Genomic DNA, 17,772 nt, shown 5'->3' on the forward strand with positions numbered 1-17,772 from the left:
CTTTCATGGAATCAGCTGGATCGCACCATTGCTCAATTTGAGTTTTCCTAAGGACATATCTGACCCCACTTTTTCCGTGACCAAGAAATGTTTGATTTGAAGAAAACAGAAAATCTCCACAGGCCCTAAATCAAACTTTTCTTGGAGCTACTGAAACGTAATAAAGCTCTGCTTTCCCCAAAAGGATTCAAACCATGGAAGACCCTTAGCTACCCAATGTCGAATGGAGAATAAAGACTGTTCCGCTGGGAAGCGAGTATTGTAATTTATGACAGAGTTAAAAAATATATCTGCAAGGTCCCACAAACTTAAGTTTCCATTGCTGCCAAACCTTTAGGGTTGCACAAGTAGTTGGAGGTAAACATTGCAGTGACTGCCAAGCTGAGCATGGCTGCCAAACCAGAATCTCTAGAGGTATGCCACCCCCATAGTTCTCTCTAACCATACCCATTGTTTTCTCTCTTTAATTCTATGCCAATCTAATATGACCTGAAGCTGCAATGCTGCAAAATACCAATGAATATTAGGTATCCCCAACCCATCCTGAAGTTTATGGCGAAACAAGATCATACGATTTATGCGTGGGGGTTTGCGTTTCCAAATAAAGGTGAAAATTCGCCTTTGCCAGCACTTCAACATTGCAGTAGGGATATGTATAGGGAGAGACTGAAAAAGATAACTCAAATGAGGGAGCATGTTCATTTTAATAGAGGCTACCCTCCCAAGCCAGGAAAGGGCATAGCCGGCCCAAATATCCAAATCCCGAAATATTGACTTTATGAGAGGAGAGTAATTCAACTCAAAAAGATCTGCCAAGGAATTACTAATTCGTATGCCCAAATATTTAATACTTTTATCAGCCCGTTTAAAGGAGAACATTTTTTGCAAACGCAGAAGCTGCTCCTTAGAAACGAAGATTTTGAATTTCAGATTTTTCTATATTTAATTTAAAGCCTGAAACCACGCTGAAATCATTCATAGCTGTGACTACTTTTTCCAGTGAGCCAGCCGGGTCTGTGAGTGAAAAAAACATCATCTGCGGAGAGATAATTTGAACTCCCGAACCCCCAATATCATCTTTGACTGCCAAATAAGAGCCATTGACTTTGACACAGGCCTTTGGGTCTGAGTAAAGTTGATGCAGCCAATTTAGAAAAAAGGACCCAAACTTAATTTTTTCCAACACTCGAAACAAAAAAAGGCTAGTGTACCAAATCAAAGGCTTTCTCAGCATCTACTGAGAGTAGTACCGCTGGGATCTGTTTCTGTTGAACCCACTAGATCAGATCTAGGATCTTGCGCACATTATCGGATGCCATGCAACCTGGGATAAATCCGGATTGATCGGAGTGCACTACTTGGTCCATAATCCTATTCAAACGATTAGCCAAAACTTTTGCTAATATTTTGAGATCAACATTGAGAATCAAGATGGAACAGTAAGATCTGCATTGAGTAGGATCTCTTCCCGGTTTGGAAATGATTACCACACGCAGCAAGTTATACCATTTCAAAAAGATAGGTATTAAATGTGAAGAAAATTTTTTATAAAAAAGGGCTGTAAAGCCATCTATGCCCAGCGCTTTATTCACCTTGAGATCCTTGATCATCTGCGTGATCTCAAAAGACGGGATTTCAGCATTAAAAAATCGCCATTCTTCCTCCGACAGAGAAGGTAATTCTATTTCCTGCAAATACTTATCTATTCAATCCTCAGAAATAGAGGAATTTGCCCTGTACAAGTTACCATAATAAAAGAGTAAATTGCTGACGATTCTCTTGAGGTAACAAGAAAATCTCCCCCTGATCGGATTTTAGCTTGGTAACCAATTGTTGGGACATCTGCTTCTTTAGCTGGCGTGCCAATAAACAACTGACTTTATTACCCCACTGTTCCTGCTGGATCTTTTGCAACTGTAAGGCTATCTGGTCGATCTCCATTGCTTGCAATCTATCCCTCATTTGCAATATTTGGCCATAAATTGCATCTGATAATGTATGCTTATGCTTTTGTTCCAATCGCAAGAACTCAGCTGTTAAAAGTCTCTTATTTCTTCTTCTTGACAAAAGTCGCCCTGGAGATCAATCTGCCCCTAAGAACTGCTTTTAAACTGTCCCAGAGAAGTGCAGGGTCTATATTGTCCAGGTCATTAAGGATCATAAAGTCCTGTATATCCCGCTGCAGTAGGCTCATCAGCCAAAAGGGTATCGTTCAGCTTCCAATACTGCCTGTCCTCATCCTGACTGGAATAATGCAAAGTCAACCACACTGGGGCGAGATCCGACCAAGAGATGATATCAATCTCTGCCTGGGAGAGTCATCTTAATAATAATTTGTCAATAAGAAAAAAATCTATCCTAGAGTAGGACATGGGGGGGTAGAATAAAAAGAGTAGTTTTGAGACCGGATATAGATGACGCCAAGCATCCACTAAATCCCATTTCTTCATAAACAATTTAACAGAAGCTCTAGCTTTCCTAGACACCCCCCCTCCCCCTCCGAATTATCTAGCTTGGGAAGTAGAGTTACATTAAAATCCCCCGCTACAATCAACAATCCCACTCTTTCAGACTGTAAAAAACTATTGAGAGCTAAGAAAAAAATCCCTGGAATCCTCTGAGGGAGCATATACATTTACCAAAGAATAAAGCACCCCTTCTAAGTGAAACTGAACCAATAAAAACCTACCGGAGGGGTCAGCAAAGCTTTTAACTATTGAACCTTTAAAGTCTTTGTGGAATAATATATCCACTCCAGGGGGCAGTGGGAAAAACATGCCAACAGAACAGATTTTCATAGCGCTTTTTTTAAGTGGGTCTCTTGTAGCAAAACTATAGAGGCCCCCCCAGCTAACAAATCAGCTTTGAGGAGCTGTCACTTGCGGGGAATATTTAACCCCTTTACATTTAGGGATACAATTTTTAAATCTGCCATCTAAAGAAATAATAGAAGCAGAAAGAGATAACTAGGCACCCCCTCAGCAATACTTCCATACTTGGGACACTTATCTCCCCATAGACCTCCCAACCCCCAACATAAGAAAAGTCATAAAAGCCTTCCGCATCCTTCAAATCCCAATCTTAGCACCAGTACATAGATTTTCCTCAATAACCCCTTCCCCACCAATCCCCCCTCCCCGTAACTACTAGTGGTGCACTTTGGCTGCACCAAAGAAACAAGTATGGAGGAGTACATGAGAGTCAATATTAAAGAAAATAGAACTGAGCTTGAGTGGCTATTCCCCAGAACCACCTTATGAAAAATAAATATAACTAGCTTAAAAGCTAGTGAAGCAGATTCCTGCTTCTCCCGTCACCAAGGACCTTCAAAAATAGAAAAACCCCCCAAAGCAATAGTAAAATGGAATCTGACATAGCCATCATATCCATCGCTCACAGAACCTGCTGTAAATTGAGGAAGGTCAGCATTGCTTATGGCCCACCCTTCAGCCTTTCTCACTGTCTTTGGAGGATAAAGAATCGCCAGAATTTCTCCTCAGCCTGCGTCTCCCCTTCTCCACTCTTTGTCATCGAGGGACTTCATCTTTAGAAGAGGCAAGCCACTGTTTTCTGCTCGGTCGACGATTTAACCACCACTCCCACCGAGGCCAAGATGGTCTCCGCTTCCATTGCCGTCTTAACTTTAGATGTAGTTCCATGTATGGTAATAGCCAGGCCCAAGGGAAACAACCACCGGTAATGATATCCCTTTTTATGCAGAGCTGATGTCACTTCTCTGAAATCCATCCTTTTCCTTATAATAATCGGGGAAAGGTCCGCAAAGACCACGATCGAGTGTGATTCTCATAGCCATGATTGTTGTTTCCTGGCTACCGCCAGGATTTGTTCTTTAATGGGGAACTGAAGGAAGCAGGCCACAATATCCCGTGGCCTATTCCCCACTAGAACCCAAAGACCGATGAGGTCGCTCAACTTCCTCTGAAGTTGTAGTGGAAAGAGGCTCTGATCCATTAGTTTGGCTCAAGAAGAAATCACTTAATTTTTTTACCACATTGTGGCAATCCTTCTGTTCCTCTGTCTCTGGGACTCCTCGAAATCGCATATTACACTGGCGATTTCTATTTTCGAGGTCTTCCAATTTTGCTTGGAGGTCAGTGGATTCTAAAGTTAAATGTTCATAGTTGTTTTGCAGCATTTTAAATTTATCTTTGTGTGCTTCCAGGCGCATGTTGCATTCATCCACCCGGCGGCATCCAACATTTCCTCCTTCAGATCCGACATCATGGCCATTTGGTCCCTTTTAGAATCACGCATATCTTTCCTGAGTTCGCAAAATAATTGTCAGAACTCGTCCCGAGACAGGAGGTCCGAATGTTGTACCTCCACGCCACCTGAGTCAGTAAGATCTTCTATAATTGAAGAGCCTGATTCTGTGGGCTCGTCGTGGCCTGCAGGCTCTTGCGACTCCGATGTTGCTTTTACCTAAGAAAATTGTCTGAAATCCAGTCCTTTTTTTCTTAGTAGCCATATATAAGAAAAAACTACTACGATCTGGTCCAAAAAAACCGCCTGCTTAATATAAGATGGACAGGGATTGCAGCGATGTAGGTTCTGGGTTAGCCAGAGCTCAGAATCAAGCAGCCATCTTTTTCAAAGGCCATGCCTCCTCCCCCCGATTTACCCGCTTTCTAACAACTTAACCAGCATTCAAAGGAAGTCGTAAGTGCTAAGGAGCAGGCCTAGAAACGCACCTGAACGCCAGGTGAGGTCCAAATCCCGCTGCGCCACAGATAGTGGTAAATGGGCAGCAGCCAAGAAGTTGTGCTGGAGCAACACCAGCAGACGTAGGCCTGGATTTTTAATTAGGTGAAGGAGGCACCTGCCCAAGAGCACTGCACTAAAAGAGACACCTCCTCCTCTGTCCCTGCGGTCCCTTCTCCGGAGCACCACTCCGCCTGAGCGGCAGCATCCTGCTACCCCCTTAAGGTGCAGGCACTTGTGAATCAGTGGCATTTGGAGCAGACCTGGATTTTGGCATAGGCAACTGCCTACAGCTCTATGCCGCCGTCTGCCAGCAGTATGGAGTAGAAAAACACCAACCCAGCCAGCTGTAATATTCAGGCAGCACTTGCAAGAAAACTTTCAAGGGAGTGCAGGGCCTGCAGCGGTTCCATCCCTTGCAGCGGAAAGCCAGTGGCAGGATGAGGCTGCTGCAGGGCTTGCGAGAGCATGCTGGATCACTGGCCTGTACTTTCTCTTCCTGTTGTTGCTGTGGTTGAGCAGTGCTGGAAAGAGAGGCCCACAGGGATGGAAGTTTAGTAAGTGATCTCCCACCCCAGAATGTAAAGGCTTGAGCAGGGGTACTACTGACCCCCAGAGAGCAGGCTTAGGGAGGCAAAAGAAGAGCAGCCGCCGGGCTTAATTTCAGAGCAGCAGGGGTGTTCTGCTTCAGGCAGCCTGCAGGGAAGAAGAGGAGAAGGGGTTGACTTTGAGCAGACAAAGCAGAGAAGAGCCACTCTGCTCTCTAAACCAGCCCCCTCCCTCCTTTTCTATAGGGTAGGGATTATAGTGAAGCAGATATTGCAGAGCAAAGAACAAGTACAAAGGAGATTGGAGTAGCACAAGTTTGAAATTTATGAGCAGCATTGCCAATTGTCAAGTTTTCAACCCTGGCCCTGATGATTAGCACCTACAGCTCGCACGTTTCAAACTTGTATTAATTCAACATCATTTTAGGTCTGTTGCCCAGGGCTTCATTTCTGGCAAAACAACCCAGAATGGCCTTCTGCTACCTTTTTCTGAGAGCTCTAGAGACAGAGTGGGGGCGGCACTGGAACTCAGAGCCGGCCCCAGAGGAGCTGCTCTTCCTGAATGCGAGCAGCCACGTGGCTCTGATGTTTGTGCTGGCACGAGGAGCCCATGAGGGAGAATGGTCAAGATCCAAGAGACAGGATGTGAAAGCCCCACTGCTTCTGCTTCTGCTGGGTGTGTTCACATATGTGTGTGAGTGTTTAGGGGAGAGTTCACGCCCGTCCCTCCCCCACTCTGTTTCCCCTCCCCACCTTGCATCCATACTTCCCCATCCCCACTTCCAATATTAGTTGCTGTGGCAGCAACAGATTTTTTTTTTTTTTGCAGCGAGTGGTCTGCCCTGTCATAACTTGTCCAGTTTATGGTCAGAGAACTTCTTAAATAAACCCGAAAGGTTTGTTTGCTCCAGTTCAGGTCTACACATGAGGAACAAACAGGCCAGAGCTGTCACGTTGGTGCTCGTGTTGCACTGTTTTCATGTTCTAAACATTTTTTTAATGTCGTTCATGGAATATATATTCAGTGGCTTGCAAACATATTCGGCCACCTAAAATGTCAGCAGATTTGTGTGGATTACAAATGATTTTTTACATAGATTGTTTCAGGCAGTATGTTTATTGCAAACCAATTCATTATTTCTCTGCATTTTTTGAAAAGTAAAATTAAAAACAGAAAAATGCTGCTTGTATAAGTGTCCAGCCCCTTCAGACTAGTACTTGGCAGAACCACCTTTTGCTGCAAAGGCAGCTTTAAGTCTGTTGGTATAAGTTTCCTTTGCCCACTGGGAGTGATTTTTGCCCGTTCTTCCTGGCAGATTTGCTCCAGGTTGTTCAGGTTGGTTGGATGATGCTTATGAACTGAAATTTTCAAACAATGCCACAGATTCTCGATTGGATTGAGATCTGGACTTTGACTTGGCCATTTTAGAACATTCACTTTTTTTGGTTTTCAACCACTCCTGTGTTGCTTTGGCCTCGTGCTTGGGACCATTGTCCTGCTGAAAGGTGAACTTTCTCCCAAGTTTTGGTGTGTTAGCAGATTGAAGCAGGTTGTCTTGCAGTTTCTGCCTGTATGTTACATCATCCATCCGTCTTCAATTTTAAGAAGATGCCCAGTCTCCGCTGAGGAAAAGCATCCCCACAACAGGATGCTGCCACCCCATACTTTACTGTTGGGATGGTGTTTGCTGAGGAATGGGCATTGTTCAGTTTGCACCACACGTAGCGTTTTGAAGTTTGGCCAAAAAGCTCCATTTTTGTCTCATATGACTGCAAAACCTTATCCCACGTTTTAGCTGGGTCACTCTGATGCATTCTGGAACTCCAGATGTGCTTTGATGTGGTTTTTCTTCTGTAATGGCTTCTTTCTAGCCACCCTCCCATGCAGGCCAGTTGTATACAGAGCTCTAGATATGGTTGACTGGTGCCAGAGGTGGCTCTATAATGAGGCAGGCTGGGGCGGCCAATTTTGAGGCTGCAAAAAATGCCCCTTTCAGAACGCCTCACACTACCTGCCTCTGCTGCGGCTGCCTCGCACTCATACCTGTTAACTGTCCAGATTCGGCTTGGAGACTCCGGAATCCTGAACGAATTGCTGGGTCTCCGGGCCAATATCTGGAAACTCTGGGTGCCCTGCTGCAGAAAGCCGGGCCTGGAGCAGTGTGCGCTCAAAGAAGGAAGAGCATCAGCACCCATGCCTCCAGATGGGTGCTGATGTGAAGCAACAGTGCCATGCTGCGAAGATGAAGGCCCTTGGTGAGAGTGAATATGCGTGAGGGAGAGGAGTGTGAGAAAGGGGAGGGGTGTGGGGGAGGGGAGGGTGAGAGAGCAGGGGGTGAGCAGGAGGGTATGAGAGAGAGCATGGGAGGTAAGAGAGCGGGGGGGTGGGGGGGATGCTTGAATGTGGGTGCCAGAGAGAGGGAGCCCATATGAGGAGATTGTGAAGGAGTGTGTATGTGTGTGAGAGATTGGGAGATTGTGTGTATGTGAGGGTGCAGGCCTGTGTGAAGGGATTGTGTATGTGTGAGACAGAGCCTGTGTGAAGGGGTGGATGAGAGAGAGAGAGAGAGCCTGTGTGAGGATGTATGTGTGAGAGAGAAAGGGAGCTTGTGCAGCTGTGTATGCAAGAGAGAGGGCCCTGTATGAGGGGATATGTGTGTGTGTGAGAAAGTGAGGGAGCCTGTATGAGGGTGGGTGTATGTACTAGAGAGAGGGAGCATCTGTGTGAGAGAGGGAGGGACAGAGGGAGCCTGTGAGGGGCAGTACTGAGAACGGGGTCAAACTCTGGGACTGGCGAGAGAGTGGAAGGGATTGAGCCTAGAGGTGGAGGGGAGAGATACTGGCAGGTGGAGGAGTTGGGGCCTGAGAGGGCAAAGTGGCCAGGGGAGTAGGGAGAGCGAGTGGAAGGGGGGGGGGGGGTCACTCTTTCAGGGAATTTCTAGGGAAATTGTGCTCAAAATATTTAAAACTCTGCATCTCCAAGTAATAACTATTTTCTGTATAATTTAAAATGTAATTACTTAGACTGTCATGTAAATTGTGTTATTTTGACCAATATAAAGTTTGCAGAATTTTAAGTTTTTGTGTGCAGAATTTTTAAATTTTCTGCGCAGAATTCCCCCCAGGGTTAGTAAATACAGAGGATCTCTGAATGAGTAATGGGAATTGTAAGGGCTAGATAAGTTGGAAGGATGAAAAGACTAGATGGACTGTATGGTCTTTTTCTGTCGTCATGTTAATAAAAACAAACAATTTTCTGGAAAACTAAAATATCTAAACTTGCTCCAGGACCTCACAGGTGGATAGTTTTTCTGCCTGAAGTGAAACAAATGTGAGATCTTTGTCTTTCTCCTCATTTAAGAGCAGGAAAGAGGGAACCTGGCATGAAGTGGGGGCCTGTGAGTGAAAAAGTAGTAGGTGGTGTGATGAACACGTTGTCCTTCACAATGGCTGCCTTCCTTACCCCTCCATCTTCATTCTCCGTTCCCTGTTTTCCATCTCTAGCCTCATTTGTGCTTCTGTTGGTATGATTGCACCACTGCACCTCCACCCGAGCCCCTGCTGCTGAGAGGGGGCTGCCGCTGGGTTCATTCCCAGCCTGAATTAGGCAGTGACTCATTTCTGCGGACGGCACTGGAGGCTCTGCCTCTGCTTCTCTGACCTGTGGGAGGTGGGGATTACGCAGACTTGGCTGAAAGCTTCTCTTTTCTACAATTCCGATGCTCCAGATGATAGCCTGGGCACATTCTTCTGTTTCTTCCCTCCCTGATCAGTGTCCAGAGCGTACAAGTCAATGACAGCATTGTGTGAGATGTGCAGAGCCTGAGAAGCTGTAATTTTAGAAGTCAGGACTGACAGGTTTTGTGAATATATAGACACAAATTATGACAGTAGCCTTGCGGTACCAAGAGGTGGCTGTATATTCGTTTCTGATCCGTACAACCAGTTTACATTTTTTGATGAAGAGCTGCAATCTAAGCTTTCATGCAGCCACCTCTGGGGTGAGCAGTCTCGGGGTGTTCTTTCTGCTTAGATGCCTCTATACTGGTGAGGGGACAAGTGGTAATGGATTTATTACCTCCCAGTTAGAGCTGGGTAATGTGGAGCAGAGGGAGAGAAGATGATTAGTAAAGAAAAATACATGTTTGCGATAAGTAATGCCTGGGGAATACTGAAGTTGCTGTGATCTTCAAGGAAGGAATTCTGTTTTCTTTGCATTTGGTACTGAATTTCCAAAAATAATGGGCTGATTACAAAATCTGTTACTTTAGTGGATCCTAATTTGTACTTCTTTCTGGCTTTTTGCTGATGTAATGAGAGTCCCAGGAAAATGTAACCCTTGTACAGGTTCTTCATCTGGATTTGTTTCCACTTGATATGGATGACAGATAGCAAATCTGTTGAGACGTATCCGACAGCAGTGACAGATTAAGCTTTCAGCTGCTGCTGCTAGGCATTCAGTGCTAAATCCTTGGACCCTTGGTGTTACCCACACCTCAAATGGATTTCATGACTTTCTGCAGTGGCAGGTCTTGGCAGCTCTGCATCCCAGTGGCAGGGTGCCACCCCCCTTAGGCACAGGCTCTGTAGGCCTGGGTGGAAATCCAGGCCTGTCTGACATATTTTATTCCCTTTATCTTATTTGTGATTCTAATAAATGGTCCTTTGGTATTTTAGGGTAGCAGTGCAACGTCCATTTATATTAGCACAAATGAGATCTCGGCCTCGCATTTTGTTCAGGTTCTGTAGTTGAAATCCATCTCTGCTTCTGTCCTGTATGCCAGACTGAAGTGTGGCTCTTTTTCAGCAAAACACTTCAGTAGAGGGAGGTCCCCTGTGTAGCCACAAAATATCTCCCTACAGCCACAGAAACAGCAAAGGCTCTGCTTTAGCATCCCAAATAGATGTGTAAACAAATTGGAGTCGAGCTTGAAGTAGGAGGATTTCAGCTTGTCTGGAAGTTGTCAGAATTTTTTTTTCCCCTCAGGCTCCAGTACAGGAAATCCTGTATCTTTTGCCTGCAACAACGAGCTTTAAAAAATTTGATTTGAATTTAAAAAAAAAAAAAAATCTGAAGCCAATTTATAGTCTTGAATTCTACTGTAAACATATACATTTTTCTAGGTTTGTCAACTTGTTTGTACTTGTTTTAAAGACATTCATACATCTAAAGACCTAGGTGAGAACACGTTTGGGTGAAAGGTTATCCCACCCTCCCAAGTCCTTGGTTTTTTTTTTCTTTTTCATAGGGGAAGAAAGCTACAAAGAGCAACACAGGAGCATTTCAGTTTCAAGTTCTGTGGATGATTTTAAATAATAAGCAAAAGGTATGGGCATATTTATGTCCAAATTATGAATGACTGATGATTAAAACTTCCAGCACAAAGCTGAGATTATAAAGCATCTCTTAGTGTTCTTTTACCTGTGCTGTATGATGGTCAGTCATATTCTTTGATATAAGAACATAAGAAATTGCCATGCTGGGTCAGACTAAGGGTCCATCAAGCCCAGCATCCTGTTTCCAAGAAAGGCCAAACCAGGCCACAAGAACCTGGCAATTACCCAAACACTAAGAAGATCCCATGCTACTGATGCAATTAATAGCAGTGGCTATTCCCTAAGTAAACTTGATTAATAGCAGTTAATGGACTTCTCCTCCAAGAACTTATCCAAACCTTTTTTGAACCCAGCTACACTAACTGCACTAACCACGTCCTCTGGCAACAAATTCCAGAGCTTTATTGTGCGTTGAGTGAAAAAGAATTTTCTCCGATTAGTTTTAAATGTGCCCCATGCTAACTTCATGGAGTGCCCCCTAGTCCTGCTATTATCTGAAAGAGTAAATAACCGATTCACATCTACCCATTCTAGACCTCTCATGATCTTAAAGACCTCTATCATATCCCTCCTCAGCCGACTCTTCTCCAAGCTGAAAAGTCCTAACCTCTTTAGTCTTTCCTCAAAGGGGAGCTGTTCCATTCCCTTTATCATTTTGGTTGCCCTTCTCTGTACCTTCTCCATTGCAACTATATCTTTTTTGAGATGCGGCGACCAGAATTGTACACAATATTCAAGGTGCGGTCTCACCATGGAGCGATACAGAGGCAGTATGACATTTTCCGTTTTATTCACCATTCCCTTTCTAATAATTCCCAACATTCTGTTTGCTTTTTTGACTGCCGCAGCACACTGTACCGATGATTTCAATGTGTTATCCACTATGACGCCTAGATCTCTTTCTTGGGTGGTAGCTCCTAATATGGAACCTGACATTGTGTAACTATAGCATGGGTTATTTTCCCTATATGCATCACCTTGCACTTATCCACATTAAATTTCATCTTCTATTTTGATGCCCAATTTTCCAGTCTCACAAGGTCTTCCCGCAATTTATCACAATTTGCTTGTGATTTAACTACTCTGAACAATTTTGTATCATCTGCAAATTTGATTATCTCACTCATCTTATTTCTTTCCAGATCATTTATAAATATATTAAAAAGTAAGGGTCCCAATACAGATCCCTGAGGCACTCCACTGTCCACTCCCTTCCACTGAGAAAATTGTCCATTTAATCCTACTCTCTGTTTCCTGTCTTTTAGCCAGTTTGTAATCCACGAAAGGACATCGCCACCTATCCCATGACTTTTTACTTTTCCTAGAAGCCTCTCAGGAGGAACTTTGTCAAACGCCTTCTGAAAATCCAAGTATACTATATCTACCGGTTCACCTTTATCCACATGTTTATTAACTCCTTCAAAAAAGTGAAGCAGATTTGTGAGGCAAGACTTGCCCTGGGTAAAGCCATGCTGACTTTGTTCCATTAAACCATGTCTTTCTATATGTTCTGTGAATTTGATGTTTAGAACACTTCCACTATCTTTCCTGGCACTGATGTCAGGCTAACCGGTCTGTAGTTTCCTGGATCGCCCCTGGAGCCCTTTTAAATATTGGGGTTCCTCCTCTCTAACTCTTTCAAAAGTCCTCTGCCCTTTTACCTTGTTGCCAAGTGTCACTCCTGTTATTCCTTTGCTGTCTTCTTTGGCTCCTTCTTAAATGCAAGGTGACGCTCAAATTTATTAATCTACAAATGCATTCATGGCTTCACTCTTGATCTGACTGCCTTTCCTTCCTAATTCTTTGCTACCACCTGCCTTGATCCGTTTGCTCCTAATTACGTCTTCTGTATCTTCTGTTCCAAAAAGGTTGCTTGTTTCCAAGCTCTCCTTAGTCCAGCCCAATAGCGTAACCTTCCCTCAGATCTTCAAGGTACTGTTTCTTTTCAGATACAACTTATCCTGAACCTTAAGCATCTGCTTCAAGTCATTCATTTTGCTTATCACATAAATGTAGTGTTTCCAAACCAGGACACCTTATAAGAATAGAAAGGTCTCAACTGCAATCTGTTTGCCCTTTATTTCTACATTTGGTTAAATTGAAAATGCAAGTAAATTGCAAATCTCCACACTTTTTTAATATAATAGGTATCCAACCCAGGGGCCATTAACTTTTGTATGTAAATAGAGGGTGGGGGGAAGGACTGAACAATTCAAACAGTAGCCTTGCAATCAAAGGACTATGCAGATTATGCTGATTAATGGCTAAAATAAGAAAACTCAGGTGTGATGAAAATGAGGAATTTATTGCACTCAGGAATACAACAGAAAAGTCAAACTATGAATGCATATGAATTCATAGGGAAAGCTATCTCTGCCAGAAACGTTTTTTTTAATACAGTGTATCGGTTTCTGTTTTAAGAATGCACCTTTTTAAGAAAAATAAGTCTGAGCAGGTAATAAACTGCACTTTATCTTCAAGAAAAGTTCCCAGAAAATGTGTGGTTTTTTTTACAAATCTTTTTCATGGTTCCTGGGAGCCAACGGGGCCCTTTGGAATCAAGGAGCAGGTGAAAACAAATTAACATTTGCATCTCGGTAATTCTCACACTACAAACATACTACATTCAAAAAGTGTTCTTCACAGACAGATGTGGACAGGCAATAAAAAGGACCATCTTTTTAAAAAACCCCCCCCCCCCACCTGTTAGTATATTTCAGGGGTGGTCAACTCCAGGCCTCAAGAGCCACAAACAGGCCAGGTTTTCAGGATATCCACAATGAATTTGCATGAGATAGATTTGCATATAATAGAGGCAGTGCATGCAGATCTATCCTATGCATATTCATTGTGGATATCCTGAAAACCAGGCCTGTTTGTAACTCTAGAGGGCTGGAGTTGGCCACCCTTGGTCTAGTTACCTAGGGCCAACTCCAGGGAAGAGCTGTACCATTCCTGATTTTATCTTGCTGCTTTTATGTTCTTGTACTTATAGGTGCATAAATGCAGTGAGAACAAAGCCAGTAATGGAGTCACCCGGCAGTGAGACCCAGGTGTTGTTTAGGAACCCCTTTCTATAATAATTCTGTGGTGGTTCACATATAGGATTACCACTTAATCTCAATGTCCAGGGGAGCAAGCTGGGCCAGTCCTGGCTTTACCCCACTGTGTGCATGAAAATTTAGTTCTGAATTTCCCTGTGGAGTTACCTAAGAAAAGTAGAACTGCAAAAGTCCCACCTGCACTCCAGACAACGTGAGAGTTGCAGTAATTTGAAACCCTTATTTTCCTGAAAGAGAACCTGGGTGGGAAGTGTTTAGTTTTGCAGGACAGAATGACCTATCCCACTGCCCGCATCGCTGTATAGTGTGTTCAGTACTTAGTTTAGACTGATTCTTTATTAGTTCCCTTTAGGAAGCTAAATTGTTATTCATAACCGGTCCCAGCACTAGGTGGGATTAGTCGAACTGGTCTAAAATAGATCTGCTTTTTCTAAAGGCAAGCAGAAATCCCAGTCCTTGCATGTAATGAGATGAATGGTTTGGCACTTCTGTCTGAATCCCACCTGTATCATTTAAACATGCACATTCGAGACCGGCTTTCAATTTGCAGCAAGCTCTTTAGAAGTGAAGGATGATTTTAGAAGGCTGAAGGGCACAGGAAGCATTCAATGCGTCAAAAGAGTATGAACAAGTACCTTCTTTTGTAAGATCAGGAACAATTTTTTAAAAAATCCTTAACTATAAATATGATTTGAGCTAACAGGATTATTTATTGTCCCTAGTCCTCTGTCACATGGAAGTAGAATTATCCAACCAATTTAGAAGTTGGCTGAGGCTGCTGAGTGCTGTATTTTTGTTTTGCCACTCCCCCACTCCCTTCACTCCCCACTTCCCACCCCAGGACATTTTGATAGTCATATTTCTGATAGCAAGTGGAGGTAGGACTACAGTTCCCACAGTGCATTTGGCCACAGCTTTAAAAGTCAACAGGTTATTAATGTTCTTTGACATTCATTCCTGTGGCAAAAAAAAAAAATAGACCAGATGCTCAAGAAACTGCGATATGTCCTTTTTGTGCCTACCTGCTAGATGAGTAGAAACGCCAACCGTTCAGCAAGAGTTCATGGTTTGCTAGTCCTGTTGCTGAATTATTTATTTATTTATTTAGGTTTTTTATATACCGGCATTCATGATAAAATCACATCATGCCGGTTTACATTTGAACAAGGGGTGCAGGATAACATAAAACTGAAACTCGTGTATAGGAAATGAAGTTACAATGAACAAGGGTAATAGAACTAGGAGAAGAGAGAGAAAGACATGAGTAGGATTAACATCATAGTTAATTATTTACAGTGCCGGAGTGGAACACTCTTAGAGTAGAAGAGATGAGATTTAAGATTGTTCTGGGAAGGCTTGTTTAAATAGCCAGGTTTTAAGTCTTTTTCGGAATGTAAGGAGGCAAGGTTCATGGCGAAGATTCGTGGGAATGGAGTTCCAGAGAGAAGGTCCAGCTGTCGAAAAGGCCCGTTCTCTCAGGGTTTTATGCCGTGTGAATTTCGTATTGGGTACCTGGAGGGTTTCTCTGTATGCTTCTCTGGTCGGTCTTTTGGAGTTGTGTTGAGTGAGAGGGTGTTGAAGGTCGAGTGATGTAAGGTGGTGGATGGTTTTGTATATGATGGTGATGGACTTATATATAATTCTGAAATGGATGGGGAGCCAATGAAGGTTTTTTAGTATGGGGGAGATGTGGTCTCTTCTTCTGGTGTTGGTAAGGATTCTTGCCACCGCATTTTGGACCATCTGTAGCGGTTTAGTATACGATGAAGGGAGACCTAGTAGGATAGCGTTACAGTAATCTAATTTTGCAAAAATAATTGCTTGAAGAATTGTTCTAAAGTCATGGAAATGGAAAAACGGTTTTATCCTTTTCAGCACTTGGAGTTTGTGGAAGCAGTCCTTGCTTCCACAAACTCCACAAACTTGTAGAAACAGGAGGAGACCAAGAAATAATGATAAAAATTGAGGGGAAGATGGAGGAATGGGACCCTAACATTTAAGTGGGGACAAGTGGTAGCAGCATTCACTCATATTTTTATTGTTTTTGGCTAGGTGATATCTTTCTGCCCCTTTGGTCTTTGAGCTCAGTAAGAACTGGCCTGTATTGGGTTATAGTACTGTGAGCAACTTCTTGGGGTTTTGTCCCCATGCCAACTTAACCCCATCATTACAATGACATTCCTCAGCCAGTAGTCACACATACATGTTCACTTTGACCTCATGGACTCTGCGCCTTGCTCTTCATCTTCTGAGTAATACGAGGACTTTGCTTTTACCATCATTTTGGGCACTGCATGCAACAAAAGGAAAGTCCACCAGAAGATAAAGACCTTCCTTTACAGTGCTGACCATGAAGAATCTGCAGAGGGCAGATGTGGTCTCCACGGACACCCATAATCATGTGCATTTTGGTCTTTCAGTGGTTCTCCACTCTAGCCCTCATGGCCTCCTCAAGCAGATGTCATTTTCAGGGATAAACAAAAACTGCAAAGTAAGCTGGTTTATGGACCAAACCTTTCAAAAATATGTAATTGGGGAATGTGCGTGTCTTTGTGGTGGGCGTTTACAAAGACTGTTTTATTGAGCTGCCTGCTTTCAGCTCAGATATTCCAGCATTCTGAGGTCTTACTAATAAAGTCTGCACCCAGTCTGAATGGCATTTTGCTCTGAAGTACTAGCAGTGTGCAGGGAAATTATTATTATAATAATTATTTGCTGTTTCGCTGCAGGTTGCGGTTTTTTAATTGGTGTTCATTTCGTCTTTTGTTTTAGTGAGCATTAAAATGGAATGGAACAACAATTTTTTTTAATGTCATTTCCAATCCGAAATGACCCAAAACGAAACAAACGTCATTATTATTTTCCCTCTCGTTTTTAAAACAATCCGTGCCAGATTACCCAATAAGCACAGAAGGCAAGTGCCCCCCAAGATTAGGGGAGTCCCTGCCCCCCTATAGGTTTCACTGTTATACAGAGTAGGGTCCCCCAGTCTTGGTTCCTAGGGGTTCTATAGGGTCTTAAGCTATGAATTATAGCACATCACTACTCTCTGGTATTGTGTAAGACTGCAAGACCTCACTGTAACCGATTCCCCCTCTAACACTTAGATTTCTGCCCTCTAAGAAGAGCCATATAGAGAGGATCCTATTGTATAAAGAATGCAGGTCATAAACATGGTGCATTTCTAAGGATCAATATTCAAATGTTTTGATAAACCCCAGGCTTCAAGTTATGCAGCTAAGTAGTTAGCTGGGTAAAATGGATTAGGATATCTTGGAGGCAGTCTGGGGGCATTCCAGAATGAAGTTAGGTTATCCAGCTAACTCTGATCTTGAGCCTGGTTGTGCTGGAGTGCAGAGCTGAATATCCAGACAAGTTATTTGGCAAACTGTAGCTGGTTAGCTTTTTTTCTTCCTGTGCTGTCGAATATCAGGCTTCTTATTTTCAATCCTAATACATGCATACATGATATAGCGATATCTGAAAAAGGTACAAGACATTTTAGAGTTTGGGAGGATATTCCGGGGGTAAATTTGTAACAGCACGTAAGTTAGCTAGCAAACGTGCCTAAGTTCCACCAATTTTCAAGGCAGATTTCAACTCATAAGTCTGCTTTGAAAAATTTCCCCATCAGATTTGCCTGCGCAAGTTATACCTGCTAAAATGTCCAAATGTCAAAATGTATGTGCTTTTTTTAATTAAATCAGAAAGCATGCGCATACATGTTCAAACTCCTTCCCTGGGAACGCTTCCCATCAGTCTGGATAAACTTAAGTATGAACAGGACATATGTGCGTAAGTTTACTTGCAGATCAGGTTGGCGATTTTATAAAAGGCCATTTCTATGGAAAAACACCATTTTTTATCCATGGGAATGCCTTTGAAAATTGTCCTCCTGGGGAGGGGGTGTCATTTTTCCAAACATTTTACTTGCATAAAACCTGGTTTTCTGCATGTAAATGGCTGTTCTAAACTTGCTCAAGGCCCTGTGCGTACAGAGGTATGTGAGTAACATAGTTTTGCATGCACTTTTGCACCCACAGCAGAGGGATGTTCTGTGGAGTGCATGCACTTACCCTCCTAGTTTTTGATTTTTTTTTAAA

The sequence above is a fragment of the Rhinatrema bivittatum genome, chromosome 11 (assembly GCF_901001135.1).
Source record: "Rhinatrema bivittatum chromosome 11, aRhiBiv1.1, whole genome shotgun sequence".
Lineage (NCBI taxonomy): Eukaryota > Metazoa > Chordata > Amphibia > Gymnophiona > Rhinatrematidae > Rhinatrema > Rhinatrema bivittatum.